Here is a 17515-nt window from a genome sequence, read left to right on the forward strand (position 1 = left end):
GCTGCAGCTAGTCACCCATCAACGATAAGGTATCCTACGATGTACCCAAACAGCCCAGAGGCACTATATGTGGAAGAGTCATGTTTTTAATTTTTTTCAGAAAATCCTCTCCGATGGTTGAGTGACTGCGGAAGGTCGTTCCATCCCATCATGGTCCGACATAATGGGGTATTCTTTCAAAACAGCCCTTGCTTAGGAGGTCTGCATGGAATGGTCCATGCACCCTCCAGAAACATAACATTCCTCCTTAACCGACACAAACACAAATTTGCAGCCTCTGGAAACATAACATTCCTCCTTAACCCACACAAACACAAATAAAATAAAAGGCTCAGTAATTGAGAACATAATGTTCCAACTCTGCAGTAGAGCAGAATACTTAAACAGGCCCAAACCTATGCTGCAGTCCTGTTACACTCAGCGAAGAACACCACATCAAAGAATGAGGCACACCAAATGACATGTGCCACACTACGACAAAAACATCCTCTTATGTCAGAATGAAATCTTTCAAGCTTGTGGAAACAGCAGGGCGAGCCCTCAAGTGAGATCTGGCTATACCCAGGACCCACACCCTCCATCACATCTGGAAGTACAGGAGAACATTCCCCCAGACCATTCTCTTCATTAGTCCCTTGGAATGTGTCTCCGGACTTTGGTGGGTCTGCAATAGGTAGAGGAGCATCAGACCCGTTTGACTGAACTACTGTCGTTGCACAGCCACCCCTTTGCGACACGTTCATGCTATCATCCTCGCCTTCTAGATCAGGTTCCAAAGGGATCTCACCATTGTGACCATAATCAGTACTTGACTGTTGATACCTCTTGGAGAGCAACACATTCCTTGTGTTGGTCTCACGACCTTTCCGGGCAGTGATCATTGTTCCTTTCACAGCACTCACCCTCCAGGGATCTACCTCAAAGGGTAAGAGGAGCTTAATCCCAGGACTCCAATTCTTTACAGCCACCCAGTCACCAACTTGAAACTGCCTCCGCTTAGCATGTCTTTTTTCAGTTCTTTTGAGCATCCCATAGTGAGCAGGTCAGCCATGGATATTCCAGGGACCAGCAGAATGTTCTCCCTCAGCTTCACTGAGGCGCACGCTTGTATGAATTGGGCTTGAATCTTGTCAGCAGGGTCCGGTAGGGTACAAGTGCTGGCAAGATCTCGTAAGCGAGTGTAAAAAGCGACAACTGATTCCTCTGGTGACCGGCTGGCCTCGGTGCGCCGCAAGGGTGGGGGCCGGATTTAAGCCCCTGGGGGCCGATTTTGTTACAGAGCCGTTTTTGCAGCATAGCTGCAAAATCGGCCCTGCAACAAAATTGGCAGAAAACCGGCCCTGGCAAAGCGCTCTGCGGCACCTCTCCAACCCCCCCGAGTGGGGAGGGGGGGCCGGCCGAGCACTTTGCCAGGGCCGGTTTTTGTTCCCAGTCCGGCCCTGGTAACAGGAACCGTTCATAGTCAGGATTTGCAAGGGGCTCAAAATGCGCAGTGAGTGCCTTCTTCAGAGTAGCGTATGTGTAGGCTGGTCCATTTTCCACCACAGATTTACCAAGTTTGTGAATAGCAGCACCCCCCAAATGCAGCAACATAGAGCATCGTCTATCTGGGTCTAGCACCACTGCAGCAAAGTAGGTTGCTAGCTGCTCCACCCAACATGCCGTTTGAACGGATGGGGGACCATCCACCGCAAACGGCTCGTAGGCTGGTATTGAGGCCATGGCAGCCAGAGGTGCAGACAACCAGGCACGCACAATGCAGGAGAGATGCCTCCAAGCAGACCCAGGCGCACAGGAACCTCAGCAGATTATTCCAGGACACACCAGCAGAGGGACCCTTGTGCCAGAACCATGAAAGGCATGACGTCGGACGCGCTAATGTAAGTGACAGGCAGAATGTGGGTGCACATATGAACCTTCCTGGGCAGCCAAGCAGGGGGTTGGTCAGATCATGCCATGGCAGTTCAAATTCACACTGGTGGCAAGGTAAGTCCTCATGTTAGAAAGTCCCTGTAGGGGGCAGCACAGCACTGTAAGAACTCACCCAGGTGAAGATCAAACCCACGCCTGCTGCCTCCCAGGATTAACGTGGCTGCCGCTTGGGGGTGGGGCCGGCTGAACCACAGGACCGGTACACCTCCTGGGGAGTTCAGCATGATAGCCCCATGATTGCAGCATGGCAAAGCGGCACGAGCAGCTGCATCCTCAGTGACAGGAACATGAGCAGCGAGGGGCAGGCCTTTCTGCTTGTGCACGCTCGCACAAACCTCGAGTCCCGCCGCCGGAAGTAGGGAGCCCTGTTGAATCAATTTGGACAGGGAGTTATTTTAACCCTTTATTAATCATTTCAATTGGAAGTGGAACCACCTTATTAGAGGGGTTTCGCTCTATCAAATATCTCTACATCAGGAGGATCTCGTTATCTATTAAGTAGCCAAGTACACCCTTTACTTGAGTGAACAAGAGGTTCCGGCTGGCGGGATCAGTTATTTACCTTTGTTTTATACAGAGGTCGCCATTGAGCCTTACACGCTATATCTACACATCATACCCTTGCTACAAGACAGTGAGGACGTTCGTTAAAGAAATTAAGAAAGAAAAGTATTTTCCACTCATCACTAAGAACAATTTTTAAACTCTTTGTGGCTACTCCAGAAGAAGGCGCTGGTCGCCGAAACGCGCATAGAGTACCAATCTGCCACTCCTACTGTTTTCCAATTTTATATATGTCTCCATTTGTATTGTGATTTATGCCCTGTGATCTATACATTGTTGTTTTAAGTCTAGTTTGTTTAACTATACTTTTTTAACATATATATTAAATTTGTAAATGTGAAACTGTTCTGTTTTATCCTGAATAAATTGTTCACTTTATAACTTTTTGTAGCTTAATTTCCTTCCACAAAAAATTTATAAAAAAAACTTCTTCTTTGATTGTCTCTTTTGGTTGCCTAGATTGTTAAATATCAAACAGCGAGGGGCAGGCGCCACACTGCGGGTCCGCGGAAAGAACAGGGGGGGAGCACAGAAAAAAGACAGAGCGGTGCACGGGTGGGAGACCCTCGCCTTCGTCGGCAATTTGTTGTGTGTATAGGCCTATTATTAAGTCGTAAATAATGCAGATCACACCAGCATTAATCATTACGTTTTCTGCGCGAGAAATGGGCTTTCGGCTATATTTATCATCTTCCCATTATGTCATGGCCATCCCCTCATGGTCCGACGTAATGGGGTATTCTTTAAAAAATACCCCTTGCTTGGGAGGATTACATGGAATGGTCCATGCAGCCTCTGGCAACAAAACAATGTACAGTAACTATTTCGATTTTTTTTCTCATGAAAGACGTACACGATTTAAGGGACATTAAAACACTCTGCTAGTCTTAAAATATCTGTGTTTTGTGTTTTGAAAAGCAAATAGGTCCTGACAATTTGTGTCTGAAACCACTTTTTTTCTTCAGTAAAACCTACGTTAAGCTTCCTCTCCCTCTTTTCCACCCAACACCATAAACAGCCGCATTCTGCAACTGTCCTTGTTTATACATAGAAGAGTTCCAGCAGGTGCATTAACCCACTGAACCATCACATTTTTTCTGTTCGTATGAAAGAAGTGGTTTGCCGGAACGCATCGCTTCCCCTACCGAGTGACTAGCATTATATACATTTGAGTAGTATCCCAAAGCGCCCAAAGGTGCAGTGACACCCCATGTAGGCACTTTACATAAGCCAAACAATTCATGACTAAGCATGGAAATCTCCATAGTGAATGCGTTAATGTATTAAAAAGTTGGCATGTTGGTCTGACACAGGGTATATTGAAAGTTTATGCCGCGTACAATCTCTTCAGGTTTAGTCTTGCTCCAAAAAGCAGGTCCAGAATGCTGTGTTTCGAGGAACTATGTTTGTATCAAAATACGATTGCATGTTTTTTTATTTCTTTATATGTCATCCCAAAGGAAATATTAGACCGTACTGGTCTAAGATGTGTTCAGTAAACTCAATTTTCACCCAAAATGTGCCATTGAAAGTACCACGTGAAGGGGGCTGCCGCTACAGATGATGCCAGTGTTGTAGGAGGGGTGGAGGGGCTGAGAGTGGTATTACAGGATGGAGATGGAAGAGATTGGTGGTGAAAAGGGGTGCAAAGGATCGTATTTACCTAGAGAGGGTCGATTGTGTGGGCTTACAGCAGAGAGGTATCCGGGGTGTTCTGGTGCTGGCGGGTGGGACAGTGTTCGGGGTGTTCTTCTGGGAGAAAGTTGAAGGGAGAGCCTAGAAGATGACAACTAATCTGGCAGAGGAGAAGTTGGGAGTGGAGAAGGAGTATGATGGGTTACCTATATGCCTGTGAGTTGGACCCTTGCCACCTGAAAATTTCATCCTTCTGCGGTGAATAATATGAGCGCCACTGAGTTGTGAAACAGTAAGCTCTGCTATGTATAGCACAATTAAACTACAAAGCGATATACAGTGATGTAAACAGCTGCTGGTTTGAACACTCCTTCCTATCAAGGTTCCAAGTTCCAACACCTGCTCTCCAGCACATGCACATGACATAAAGCTGGTACCTGGGCCTGGAAACACTAATGCGAGACAACGCCTTCGGTCCTGCACCCTTCTTTGGTGCTATGCTATCCGCCCTTGAAAGAATCTCGCAGTACTGGAACTCTAAATGTCCCTTTTTCATACATTGCTTGAAACCAGTGTTCTGTCTGTTTCTAAGCAATGCCTACTTTTGCCAGAACCTTAAGTAAGACACAGGCAAATCAGTGATCTGTCCATGATCACGCAAGTTTAAATATCAAAGCAAGAATTAGAGGCAAGTTCTATTGGCTGGACTACCAACAGCTTCTCTAATGAAGACCGTCATCCCCTTCCAGGGCCGGACTGGCCGTAGTGTGCACCGGGCATTTCACCAGTGGGCCACCAGGCTGGGAGCTCGTTTGGGGCCCCTGGGGGGCCGTTTTTGTTACCAGGGGACTGCAATATCAGCCCCGGGTAACAAAATCATCCAAAACCGGCCCTTGCAAACAGCTCGGCTGTACCCCCTCAGCCCCCCTAGGGAGGCCGGCCGAGCAGTTTGCCGGGGCCGGTTTCCGGCTCCCAGTCCGGCCCTGTCCCCTTCCCTTGGCATTATGGTATTTGGTATGAAGTAGACTTGAATAATTAACAGAGAGTGAGGAGATGTCACCTATTTGAGAGGCCACAGAGGTAGTTTCGTGTCCCAACTGTGATCGATGAAGAGATCGCTTAACAAAAAAAATGTCTGCCACCACATGGAAATCAGACTGAAATCTTTTTCTTAAGCAAAAAGCAACCAGGAAATAGAAGGGTGGGGGTCCAGGGAAATAATCATCATGCACAAGGCGGAGTGGGAAGAATAAATAGTACCTCAATAATGCTGCGAGCACCAGACGGGCATTGACTAAGTTGAATCAATCTATATTTGATCCATGGGCCACAGAAAGCATCAGAAGTGATGCTTGGCCTGAGGAGGCCAATTTGGAGGCAACAAAGACAGTGACACTGAAGCCAGCAAATGATAAGCAATGGGTGTGCTCCAACCCCTTTTTTGTAAAACATATTGCCTCGCAAGCCAGGGCACATGCAGCGCACACGCTGTCGCAGGCTCGACCTAAAAATGCCCTTACTTGGAATTTTTGAAACAGATAAAATATATTGGTATTTCCATTCAAAGAAGGTAGGTTTTCCAATATTGACGTAGTAGTACAAGCGCAGTTGCCTCACCCTATTTTTTGCATTTTGATGGGTAGCTCTGTCACAGTCTCTTAGTTTTCTTTTTGTGAATGAAAGGGAATTGGTTATATTGCCTTGCATACCTGGGCAGACGTCATACTAATATAAATGTCTTTAGTGGATGGCCTGAGTTTTTAATTCAGATTTGTTGGTCTCCTTGCCACCACATGCATGGTTGGAGCTCTGCAAGGGTTCACCACGAATGGTCTTCCATCCACATGTGCACCATCGTATGTTTGAAACCTTGGTTTCTTTTGCACATCGACTTGATGTACAGTGCATCTGCAGTTGCTATGGGAAATGCAACTCTCCATTTGGTAATGAGCTTTCAGTTATTTCTCCCTTGCAGAGGACACATCATTCATGAAGAAAGCAATTTAAAAATTAATTTTGACTTCTAAATGTTGATAGATCCATCACTGTTTTCAGTATTGGGGCATGCCTAGTACAGGTTTTCCATTGTGTTGTGGATGGCCTTAGTTATTCAAGCAGGATTGCAGCCCCAGGTGCTCAAGCACGACTAGTTTCCATGAAGATGGCAGCCCTGTAGCGTCTGATGAGTGCCTAGCTTGTGCATCTTCTGTGAATAGCACGTCCCTTTATCTGAGATGAAATTCATGTAATTCCACTTTTTTGTGACTATGTTAATTTTTACATTGTTTGGAGCAAGTGGAATGATTAGGAGGCTCTGCAAAACCTAAGGATCTTGAAAACATCAACACTCTGTGGAGCAGAAACAGAGCTCATTGCTCCTAACTTGTAATTTCTGATGGTGAAGCATGTATGAAGTGTGCTGGAAACTGGTCATACCAGTGTTAATCAATTTATCCCATCGTGATTACTTTGACCAGTAAATGGTGCAATATTCGGCGCTTGAAAACATCCAGCTCTTCTGAGTTGGAATTTATATGGGTGCGATAAATACCACTCCATTTTGGTGAATAGCATGTTATTGTCATTGTTCATTGTTTAATGTTCCAAAATCTGCATGGTTCAGTAAATACCATGTTTTTTCCCCATGATAACTATCGACAAATTTGGTCTGCTGATATTTATCACAGAAAAATCATAGTTGCGACATGTGAGATAACAGCAGTTATCACACATATTACAATTAATCGGGCCAGTCATAATGAGGACGTTTGAAGGACAGCACAACAAAGGAGGGACAAAGAACATTTTTGGGGCATCCATCATGGTGCAATTAATCAAAGACTAGGCATTTGCAAATGATAAAAGATGGGTAAAAGTGAATCGTTTTCTGTGGTTTCACAAGCTCCATTTCTGGGTCTGGCAACGGTTTGTAGACATGAACAGCTCCAACATGGATATTACATAGGATGTTGAAGAATTTGCAAGGATATTAACCCGTTTGTTGCTTCGAACGTTCTGCGCCAGTGCTGAAGGTTCGAAGAAACGGGTGCGGCCACGTCGGCCAACGGACGTGCGCAGCACTACCAAGGTAGTGCTTGTGATGACCGTTGGCCGACGGCAGCAGCCAACAGGTTATTGATAGCATAGCTATGCTGCTACCAGACCATTCGCTCCTTTGAAGTGTGGTAAACTTGTCTTACAGAGGAACCAGGACATCACTGGTGAGTTTCAAGTACAACTTTAAAAATGTTCATGACTGAGTTGGGAAGGGAGATGTCCAGCCTGACACAATTACCGAGCTGCAGTGAGTTAAAGGCAGATATTGAGAAGGGAAATATAATGATAGAAAAAGAAAATAGTTCTGTTAGGAGTTGGTACTCACAAAGACTAGTGTTAAATGTAGGTTAATGGCAATGTGGTTTTATACTAGGACAGCTCCACGGAAGACAGTGGAGGGCCAAGGGCTAATAATGGGCGGTATAGCCATCTGCTCTAGCATTTCAATAATTCTCTTTCTGTTTCACATGTTTTAATTTAAAACATTCTACTTTCAGTGGTGGAATGTTCTAATAGCCTTATAACCCTTCTGCCTCAGTTTTTAAAGACACTCTCCATCGTTTTAAGCCATCACTTGCGGTATGAGCCTATAACTCAGGATGCAGGCTTTTAACAACCAGTATAGCCCTCAGCAGCAAGCTATTCGGCAATAATATATTATAGACTGGCTAAGAAAGACATCTTTACTACTTTCAGGTCTGGATTTCGGCAAATGCAACATAAACATTACACTGCGCCCCCATTTGTATTCGTGTGCATTTCTTGTGGAGCTGAGCGCAAGTGCCGGCAGCAAGCATTCTTTTAAGGCACAATGCACCCTTGAGTATAAGTAGCAAACTTGCAACAGAAAGGTATCTGGCAGCAGCTTTGACGAAATTGTTGTTTTTTCCTGAATAAAACATATGTGAGAAGGAACTAACACCTTAGAAAAACAATAGCATGTTATTTCACAGCTCCCCCACACAAAATACCTTTTATGCCACATTAATTTTGTGTTTGTATTACTCAAGAACAGATTCATTGCCAGCCACATCCTACACTAAGACAAGGAGCATAATGAGATTAAGTACAACATTAGGTACTTGAAGACATAGACATCAGGCTTCAGAGACTGGCATTAAGAAGGCTTAGGAAATGAAAAATGCCTGTGAATGCAGACTTACATTTCTGTCTTGCCCCAGGGGAGATCCACTTTAGAAGCATATGGCACAGAATGTCTTGTTTCTAAATATGAATTGTGCTGAAAACCAAACAAAATGTGAAAATTCAGACTTATTAAAATGCATGACCACTGAAACTGTTATTTGAAGACTGCAAGCAAGGCACAAGAGGATTATACAGTAAATATTCATTGTCACTATTGCAGAGTGTATGAAATTCGTATAATTCTTTATAGGCAGCAATAACACAATATAATGCTTTCAAAATACGAAAATACATTCCATTGTTTAAGTGGTTGTGGGTGATGGGCCGGAAGAGAAGCAACTTACATGTGGAATTAAAGAAGCATTGGCAGTGGCAATCATGTTCCCTTTGGTGTATTGGAAATAGGGGCTTGACTTTGAGAAATACGTTGTAAAAGTTGATCACATCAAAACAGTGAGTTATTAATATAAAATACAATATTTGTAAACAGAAATTGCGATACATTAGATGAATTTAGGTAAAATGATATAAAATCCTGATAGTAGTTTTTAGCAATATTAGGTTATATTATTTATCTAATTTTCTCTAAAGAGAAAACTGTACAAAGGATTGAGGGCCTGCAGGTGAGACTGGAACCTATAAATAATTTCAATGATACCAGAGACAGGGCTATACCTTAACTTCCCTTACACTTAAATAAACCACTTCACATTATCTAGGCGTTGAGACACCTCTTGTGGGATTCAAACACATGAACTGCTGGTTTTAGTGATACAAGATGAGATTATACTCCTGAGCTATCCTGGAACGTAAAGGAAAGATTGTAGAGCATGAAAAGGTTGAGGCACAACTGGTGGGATTGAACCCAATGAACTGCATGTGCCAGCAATGCCAGACACAAGATTATACTTTGAGATATAATCAGAGTTGAAGAAACAACTGCACTTTATCTAATGGATGCTATGGGATTGGGACCTATGAACTGCAGGTTTCAGTGATACCAGAGGCAAGAATATAGAATTTGATATGGGAAAAGATTCTATTCCTGAGCTATCTTTCAACATAAAGAAACAACTGCACGCTAAGGGCCGAGGAACTGCTTGTGAAATGATACCTCATGAACTGACCGTTTCAGAGACAAAGAGACCAACGAGCTATTCTTCCACTTGAAAAAATAACTGCAAAATATGTACAGGTTGAAGCATCACTGAGCGACTTTGAACTGTGAACTGTTGTTTTCAGTAAAACGGTAAATCAGAGTGTACCACTCTGAATATCTCATCCTTCAAAGAAAAACCTGCGAAACATTGATGGAATGAGAGATCACTCAAGGAATTGAAACTGTGAGCTGAAGCTTAAGCAACTCTGCTTTGACCTTAATCCCCTATCCATTCATCTTAAGGAAAACGGCAGCAGTAAAAAAACATAGTTGCTTTATTCAAAAAAGAAACTAAGACATCGGGGTCTGCTGTCCCCAGCAGGCCACCATCCCTGTGTTACTGCCCGTTCCCAAATGGTCGCAAATTCCTACCTGCCTCATAAATATTGATGAGGAAGGTCATTTGAGACCCCACAGGGATCACAAAATGTGTCTTATTTTTCAACTTGCAACTTGTGAGTCACTAAAATGTGCAAATTGCGAGTCGCAAAAGTAAATGGACGTACATGTAGCCCCATATGCATATGTTTTAATGGATTTGTTTTGTGTGCACTGTTTTGGGGATCAAATCATCAAAATTGCTTAGGCCAAGGTCCACAGATTCCAAAAATGACTCAGTGGGGGGTCCCCTGATTCCAGTTATGATTCAGTGGGGGTCTTTGGATTCCAGTAGTGATGTAAGTGGGGTCATCAGAAGTCAAAAGGTTAAGAATCACTGTTCTAGATCCAACAGAGTGCTTTTCCCAACCTAACGATCACTGGCAGAAGAGAGGAGTTATGCTTGTATATATTTACATGTTCACATGGTTTTGCCCTCTCCAAGAACATTTTCTTAGAAGTATTGTGACTCACACAAATTCAAACTCATCAACAAACCTGCTTCATCTAGATCTACCTTCAAAATTGAAATCTGTGATCCCATTATCTGGGCCTCAGTGAGAAACCCCAACAACATTTAACATGGGATATTCAGCCTCCTTTGGGACACAGCCACTAAATGCATGGAAAGACATTTCTTAGCCTCCTTAATTCAACCAACATAAGAAAACATATGTCACTCCTAACCATCATCAAAGACAATACTCGCATCTTAGCTGCCATGTCCATCTTTAACCAGCACAAAGCAATGTGATTGGAAGGGTATTGCTTGTCTTGACTGTAAAGCATGCCTGATTCACCTATGGATTTTCCCCCAGTGAACATCACTGGGACATAGATTAATCCGCGCCAGTTACAGCTTCCATTATGCACAGTATTAGACCTTTGTCAAACTTTGGGGGTCAAATGGCCAAGTATTGATTGTTGAACTAATTTAAACTAAGGTTTCCACAGCAAGGGATGACTAATGCATATCTTTGGTCTGTTTGGCTAAAATAAACAAAAAGAAACAACCATTGCCAAAGCCAGTAGTTCACACTTTTAAGACCCATTAACTTTTTTAAAGCTTTTTTAGCCATGCTGTACACCATTCCTGCACCACTTATCTGTGTACCTACAAAATGATGCAGCCATCTTTTTTTTCTTTTTATTTGCCGAGCTGAGTTGGATCGGCAATTAAAATAAAGCTAATTGTGAAAGGGTGTTTTTTCAAGCGCGGGTAGGGGAGCAACATGGAGTGAACGGGTTGGTGGAGCAAAATGGAGGGTACAGGTGAGGGGAGAAACCTAGAGGGAACAGTTGGGTCAACAAGGAGAGCGTGGGTGGGGAAACAATGAAGGGGCGGTGAGGAGAAGCAACGGGTGATAACATAGGTACTCATAGGTGGGGAAGCAACACAGAGGGCTGGGGGGCAGAAGCAACATGGAGAGCGCATGTCGGGAGGGAAAGCAATGGGCGAAAATGCTACATAGAGTTTTTCAGGACAGCTCGGCTCTTCAGAAAAGATTTATGATGGAATGATCTATTCTGACACATAAATGAAAATGATCTTTTATTGATTCTGACGAAATGTAAAAACATTAGCAATAGACTTTATTCTGTGAATTGGCTCGTATGAATTAAGCTATTTAAAGTTTTTTCGGAGCAAACTTTAAAAAAAGATAATATATTTATTTTCAAATGAGCAGAGCAGACACGGGTTTTATATGGATGTAGTGAAATGGAGGTTGATAGAGAAACGATGACGTGTTACGCCAAGCCTGGTTTTATTCAACGCACTGGAACCCATGAAGCTGCTTGAATAAAATATATGCCTCTGACTCTGACACATTTGGAAACCTTTGATGCTGTCTAGTAATAAAAATGATGCTTCCCAGCAACCTCCTGCTGAATTCAGCTGTAGCCCTTTCATCCGGCAGTGCCCATATTGACCTGTTATAATCGCACATAAAAGGATGACATATTTATTGAAGAGAGCAAAACATGATCTGGCTTCTGTTCATGCACAAAACTTTTTCAAGCATGAAAGCCCTTTACTTCCATTGTGTTTACTGCTGCCTTGTACATATAAGAGTTGCTTTGACATAGCAAATGCATCCCCTGCGGACAATTCAAGCACTTCCTCAGTGGGGGTGCATTCAGATGGAAGAGCTCCACTTCAGAACCATGTGGAAAACATCTTGAAAAGACTGATTAATTTATAGTCGGTGCTGCTTCTTGCTATCAGCTGGAGAGGTTCATATCACATTGCTAACCTTTGCAAAATATGCCATTTAATTATGCTAACAGGAGACTTCTAAGCTTTCAAAAAAATATGCTCGCAAGTGTTGAATACACAACGAAACAAAAAAAGCTAACTATAGATCTCTGATCCTGTTGCTCAACAGGAATAATATTTATTTTGGAATTGATGATGGGTTCCTAGAACAGCTCAAACTAAAGGACAGTCTTTAAGTACATAGCTTGGCCCATTTTTTTGTTACTAAGTGACTGATGTAGAATTTGGTGGATGGGTACTACTTAAAAAATGCGATGGATATCCCATCCGCCTTACTAGAAGTGCAATATATCCTAATGCACTTGCAAAACATTAGATAAAAAAATAGGCTTGCAGTTGAAAATCTCATTCATTTTTTTCAGGAAGGTACTAATGGAACGCAAATGTTCCCTCCACATCCTAAGTGTGACCCTGATCTGCAGAGTAGGTGAGAATGTGTCACTTAGTGACTCAGATCTGCAGTTTACAGAGTGTGAATTAGAAAAGTTATGTGACAATCTCTGTACTCAGATGAAAGCTCGTTGGAAGCCAGCCGGAATGACCGGCCAGTGTGACTACATTGTCATTAGGTGGCCGGAAGTCAAACCTTGGATGTTGGTCGGAAAGCCTCCGACCTTTCCTTGACTGACATCCAAATGAGGCCCTTAGCTATTTGGCAGTGATTGATGAGTTCATGAAGTGTCATTCACAAAAGTTAGTGCTGCAGATAAGATCAGACGTCGTGAGGGTACCTCCGTTCATTGTGAGTGTACTAGCCCTTGGAACCAATCTTTGTTGCACGCTTTTTTACCAATATGAAAAGTGAGAATATACGTCCTTTATTATAATTCAACAATTGCCATACACTGTTAAACAAAAGAAGTTAGATCTCTCTTTCAACACATAGAGGTAATTCCGAAATTCCGAAAACATCAGCAGTATAATTACTCAATGAATGTATGGCTTATCTTTCTTGGTAAGTTTCCACAATCAGTGGGATATCGCTTCAATTCAGTAAATGTGGCAGATTTAAATGTCACTTGCAACCTGAAAAGAAATCAACGACCACTCCTAAAAATACCTGCAGTAAAATGATGACAACAAATGTTTGCTGCTCTCAGACATGCACTCAGGAGTCCCTCTCATATACATAAACGTCCAGGAAGCAGAAAATACTTCGTAAAATACTAGCTGATATACATGCGTTCATGAATAATTGGTTGTGTGACATCTGAGTTTTTGCCATATGATTGTGCGGTGAACCACCATTGGACCAAGTTGTGGGTCAGCATTATAACAGGAAGCATTGTCCCTGTTCTCGCAATGCAGGTACGTGATCAGGAAGTTCATGGGGCCTCATTTATGAAAAGTGACGCATCGCTGCGTGAAAACAGCGATGCGTCACTTTTCACTGCGCACTCCTTGCGACACCAATGATGCGTCATATTTAATGTATGACGAATCATGTCGCAAGGAGTTACAGATACGTCAGTATTTTTGACGTATCTTAAGTGCAAAAGTGACGCATTGCTGGAGTGTGTCACAAAAGTGACGCAACTCCAGCAATGCGTCCTTTCACATGGGGCAAGCCCCATGTGAAAGGGCCTGCATCAGTCTTACGCCTGCTGTGAGGCAGACGCAAGATTTTGATGCAACGGCGTCCTAGAAGTGACGCAGTGAAATCTCATAGATTTCACTGCGTCACTTCTACGACCCTCCCTTGCGTCAATACGCCCCCCTTGCATACATTATACCTGGCGCAGGTATAATGTGGCGCAGGGGTTTACAAAGTGACGCATCTACCTAGATGCGTCACTTTGTAAATATGGTGCAACAAGGCACATTATTTACGCTGCTGGTGCGTCACAAAAAGTGACGCACCGGCTGCGTAAAAGTGACGCACGGCCTCATAAATGAGGCCTAAGGGGTTTGCATGTTCTTTCCCTAGCAATTGCTGTCTCTCACAACACGTAAATATTTTCCATGTCCATGCTCAAATATGGTAAAACATGTATATTCTTTATCTGCTGCATCACAAGTGCTACTATAGACCTCAGCCTTTGTGGTAAAATCTAAATATAGTGGTAGTTGAATGCATACATTCTTGATGTGGTAAAGGTGTTTAAATCACACTTTGTTTTACATGGTTGTAGCTGTATGCTTTAAGTTAGGTCAGGAGAGGCCAGAGACATTCTGAATAGAGAGCATAAGCTTCAAAAATGTTTGCCTTCTGTTGGCAAAATCATTTTTTTTCCAGAAAAGAATATATATTGGGGTAAACGATACTGCAAAGCTGTTTCCTCTCTTAACACATAGTTTTAAGGAACATTCAGTGCTTTCTGCAAAAGGCATTTCTTCAAAGATTATATGGGAAGGCTTAGTTTACATACACAAATCCCAAGACATTGCAATTGTGGACTTTTTTCTGCAGAACATTTTAATTCCACAGTTACTGCAAGAGGTGCTGTGCTCAAACCAGTCTCCCCGGTGAGTATTGCCTGGAAAAGTGCAATAGGGAAAACTATGCCAAATATGCACATTTAGGAAATTATAGAATATATTGCTTTGTAAAACAAATTAATGAATCTGGGGCTGATGCATGTTAAATTTTGTCAGTAAGAACTACCTATGACAGTTAATTCCTTAAGCTACGTCCATGCACCCATACCTCAATGTGTGTTTTTATTGATCATTAATTTAATGACTGTCTTGGCATTTAAGGTAGATAAAAATTTAAGAGCGGGTAAGCCTTGATGCTTACGTAAAATGCATGTTTTATGACACACTTAAAATAGGCACCGTTCGTGTCAAGAATGCATTTTCTATTGTGAGTGGAGTGAACAGTAAATTACTAAATGGCTACTGAATGTGGCTGATTCAAACGAGACATTTAAAGTGTTGCTACAATAATGATCAATTTCCCTCAATAATCTCGAGATCTTGAAAAGACAGTGGAGAAAGAATGCGATGTGTGCATATGGTATCACATGACAACGACAGCTGTCACCTATACGTTGTTGCAGACTTGGGTCATGTTTGTATTGAGTGCAATCGTGGGAAAGGAATGTGACTGAAGGAATCCATTCAATATTTCCTGCAAAGCGTTGAGCCACTTCAAATACTCTAAGATGTAAAACGATAAAATGAACTAAAATGGTTTTAATTAAGTGAATGTCCTTGTGCGGGAGGGAAATTTAAGTAACATATTGATAAACGATTTAATAAGGTTACTCAAGGCAGCAAGTGGAAATCACAATGAGGGAGGCATTACTACTGTGATTTCTAATGGCCAGTGATCTATTTTTTCTTGCTTTGGTGTCTGGTATTGCATTTCCTAGTCTAGACTGAAGATTATCACTTAACCTTATTAAATAATGGAAAGCCCCCTAGAGATTCGATACAGATCAGCCATGTTCAATTTATTCAAGAAAGCCATGCAGTCTCTGGCTCCAGCTCCAAGCAAGCAGACATATAAAGAGAGTTACAAGATTACACTAGGCGTAGAAACACACTCCACAATAACCAGCAGCATAACATGTTGCAAGCATAGCCTTGGTCACTGTGAAATCCTTAATGTTTACATTGTCTTACCTCATCAATTTACAACAATCTGAAATATATTGTTCTCTGTGCTTTAATGATCAGTGATGTAAATGCAATAACTGTGAGACAGCACTCACCGTTTGCTGTCGTAATACCAGTGCTGTTTGAGCTCTCTCTAACTTTCCCTTATCTTATTCAAATTAGGTGAAAGATGCAAAAAAAAGTGCTGCCAAAATAAGTGAGGATTAAGCACTACATTTTTTTGCCGATACTTCATTATCATGTTAACATGTTACTAACAATGTATATATCATCTAGGGAAACAACCTTTACAACACAGTCATTACCATGCAATGCCTTTACCACACAATCATTAGGACGCATAAACATTTACCACGCATACCTTTACCAGGTACATTTTAACCACGCATATACCTTGACCACACATGCCTTTACAACAAAAATGTAAGTATTTTGGAGGTGTATGTGTGTGTATATATAGCTTGCACTCCAGTATGAGGTGTATCCCAGGCTACGCATTTCGACACACAAAGCCCTTTAAATAAACTGGGATACAGATAATCCTGGATTCCGTATAATATATATAGTAAATCCTGCACCCGCTGCTCTGTACGGATCCCGTTAGGTGGACAGGACCGAAGAAACGCAGTAAATGCTGGTATATATATATATATATATATATATATATATATATATATATATATTCACTGAAAAAACCATAGGTTATAGACCATATATAGTTAGGAATTAGCATTTACAAAACCTTATTTTACTCACACAAAACCATTGAAATTTGCTTATATAGTTAGTTGCACTAACTATATATCGCGCACCCGCAATCCACTGCTGATCATGTCACATATTACATCATTCATGACATGGTCAGTGACATCACTGATGACATCACTGATGACATCTCAAATGACATTTCAGCCCGTTGCTAGCACCCGCAGTCAGAGCATGCCAGGTCTGAACTTGTTCGTAGAAATATATATTTGATATATATATATATATATATATATCCAACAAAGTTTGCCCAGCAATTGAAGACGAGCACCACTGCGGGTAAGTATCCAACTTTTTTATTTCTTCAGGTAGCCAGCTTTGCAAACCTCATTACACGTCCTCTGGCCTGACGCGTTTCGGAGTAGTGTGACTCCTTCCTCAGAGGCCTCAGTGAGTGTGCATAGTTTTATCTGCGCCGCCATCTCCCCTGCATGCTACATTATTTAATGGGCCTCTGGTGTGCCCGGCATTCTTTCCTGGTGCATGCTGGGAATGGTAGTCAATTTTGCATAATGAAAACCCTCCAGTGGGTCTGAAAACTCACCATGTTTAAAGGACAATGTTTATAGCCCTCCATTGGACCCGTTTGAAACTCTGGCTGTCTCCATTAATGCCCCGCAGCGCCACATGCAAAGGGACCCAGTTCCCCTCGCGTGGTCTCCCCTTCCTCCTTTCAATTTGGGAGTGGCTGCAGTCTTCCGCGGCCTGGAACCGCCGCGTAAAAATCCAACAAAGTTTGCCCAGCAATTGAAGACGAGCACCACTGCGGGTAAGTATCCAACTTTTTTATTTCTTCAGGTAGCCAGCTTTGCAAACCTCATTACACGTCCTCTGGCCTGACGCGTTTCGGAGTAGTGTGACTCCTTCCTCAGAGGCCTCAGTGAGTGTGCATAGTTTTATCTGCGCCGCCATCTCCCCTGCATGCTACATTATTTAATGGGCCTCTGGTGTGCCCGGCATTCTTTCCTGGTGCATGCTGGGAATGGTAGTCAATTTTGCATAATGAAAACCCTCCAGTGGGTCTGAAAACTCACCAT

The 17515-nt window shown here is 42.6% G+C and overlaps 1 protein-coding gene across 1 annotated transcript in view; it reads right to left on the reverse strand.

Moving 5' to 3' along the window:
- CDH11 (cadherin 11) overlaps positions 1–17515 on the reverse strand; it is a 316887-nt gene that overhangs the window by 122087 nt on the left and 177285 nt on the right. Inside the window, exon 2 of the mRNA XM_078670443.1 lies at positions 8352–8428. The gene's annotated coding sequence lies outside the window, so the exon portion shown is untranslated. The remainder of the gene's footprint in view (positions 1–8351; positions 8429–17515) is intronic.

The sequence above is a fragment of the Lissotriton helveticus genome, chromosome 12, assembly GCF_964261635.1.
Source record: "Lissotriton helveticus chromosome 12, aLisHel1.1, whole genome shotgun sequence".
NCBI classification, from domain to species: domain Eukaryota; kingdom Metazoa; phylum Chordata; class Amphibia; order Caudata; family Salamandridae; genus Lissotriton; species Lissotriton helveticus.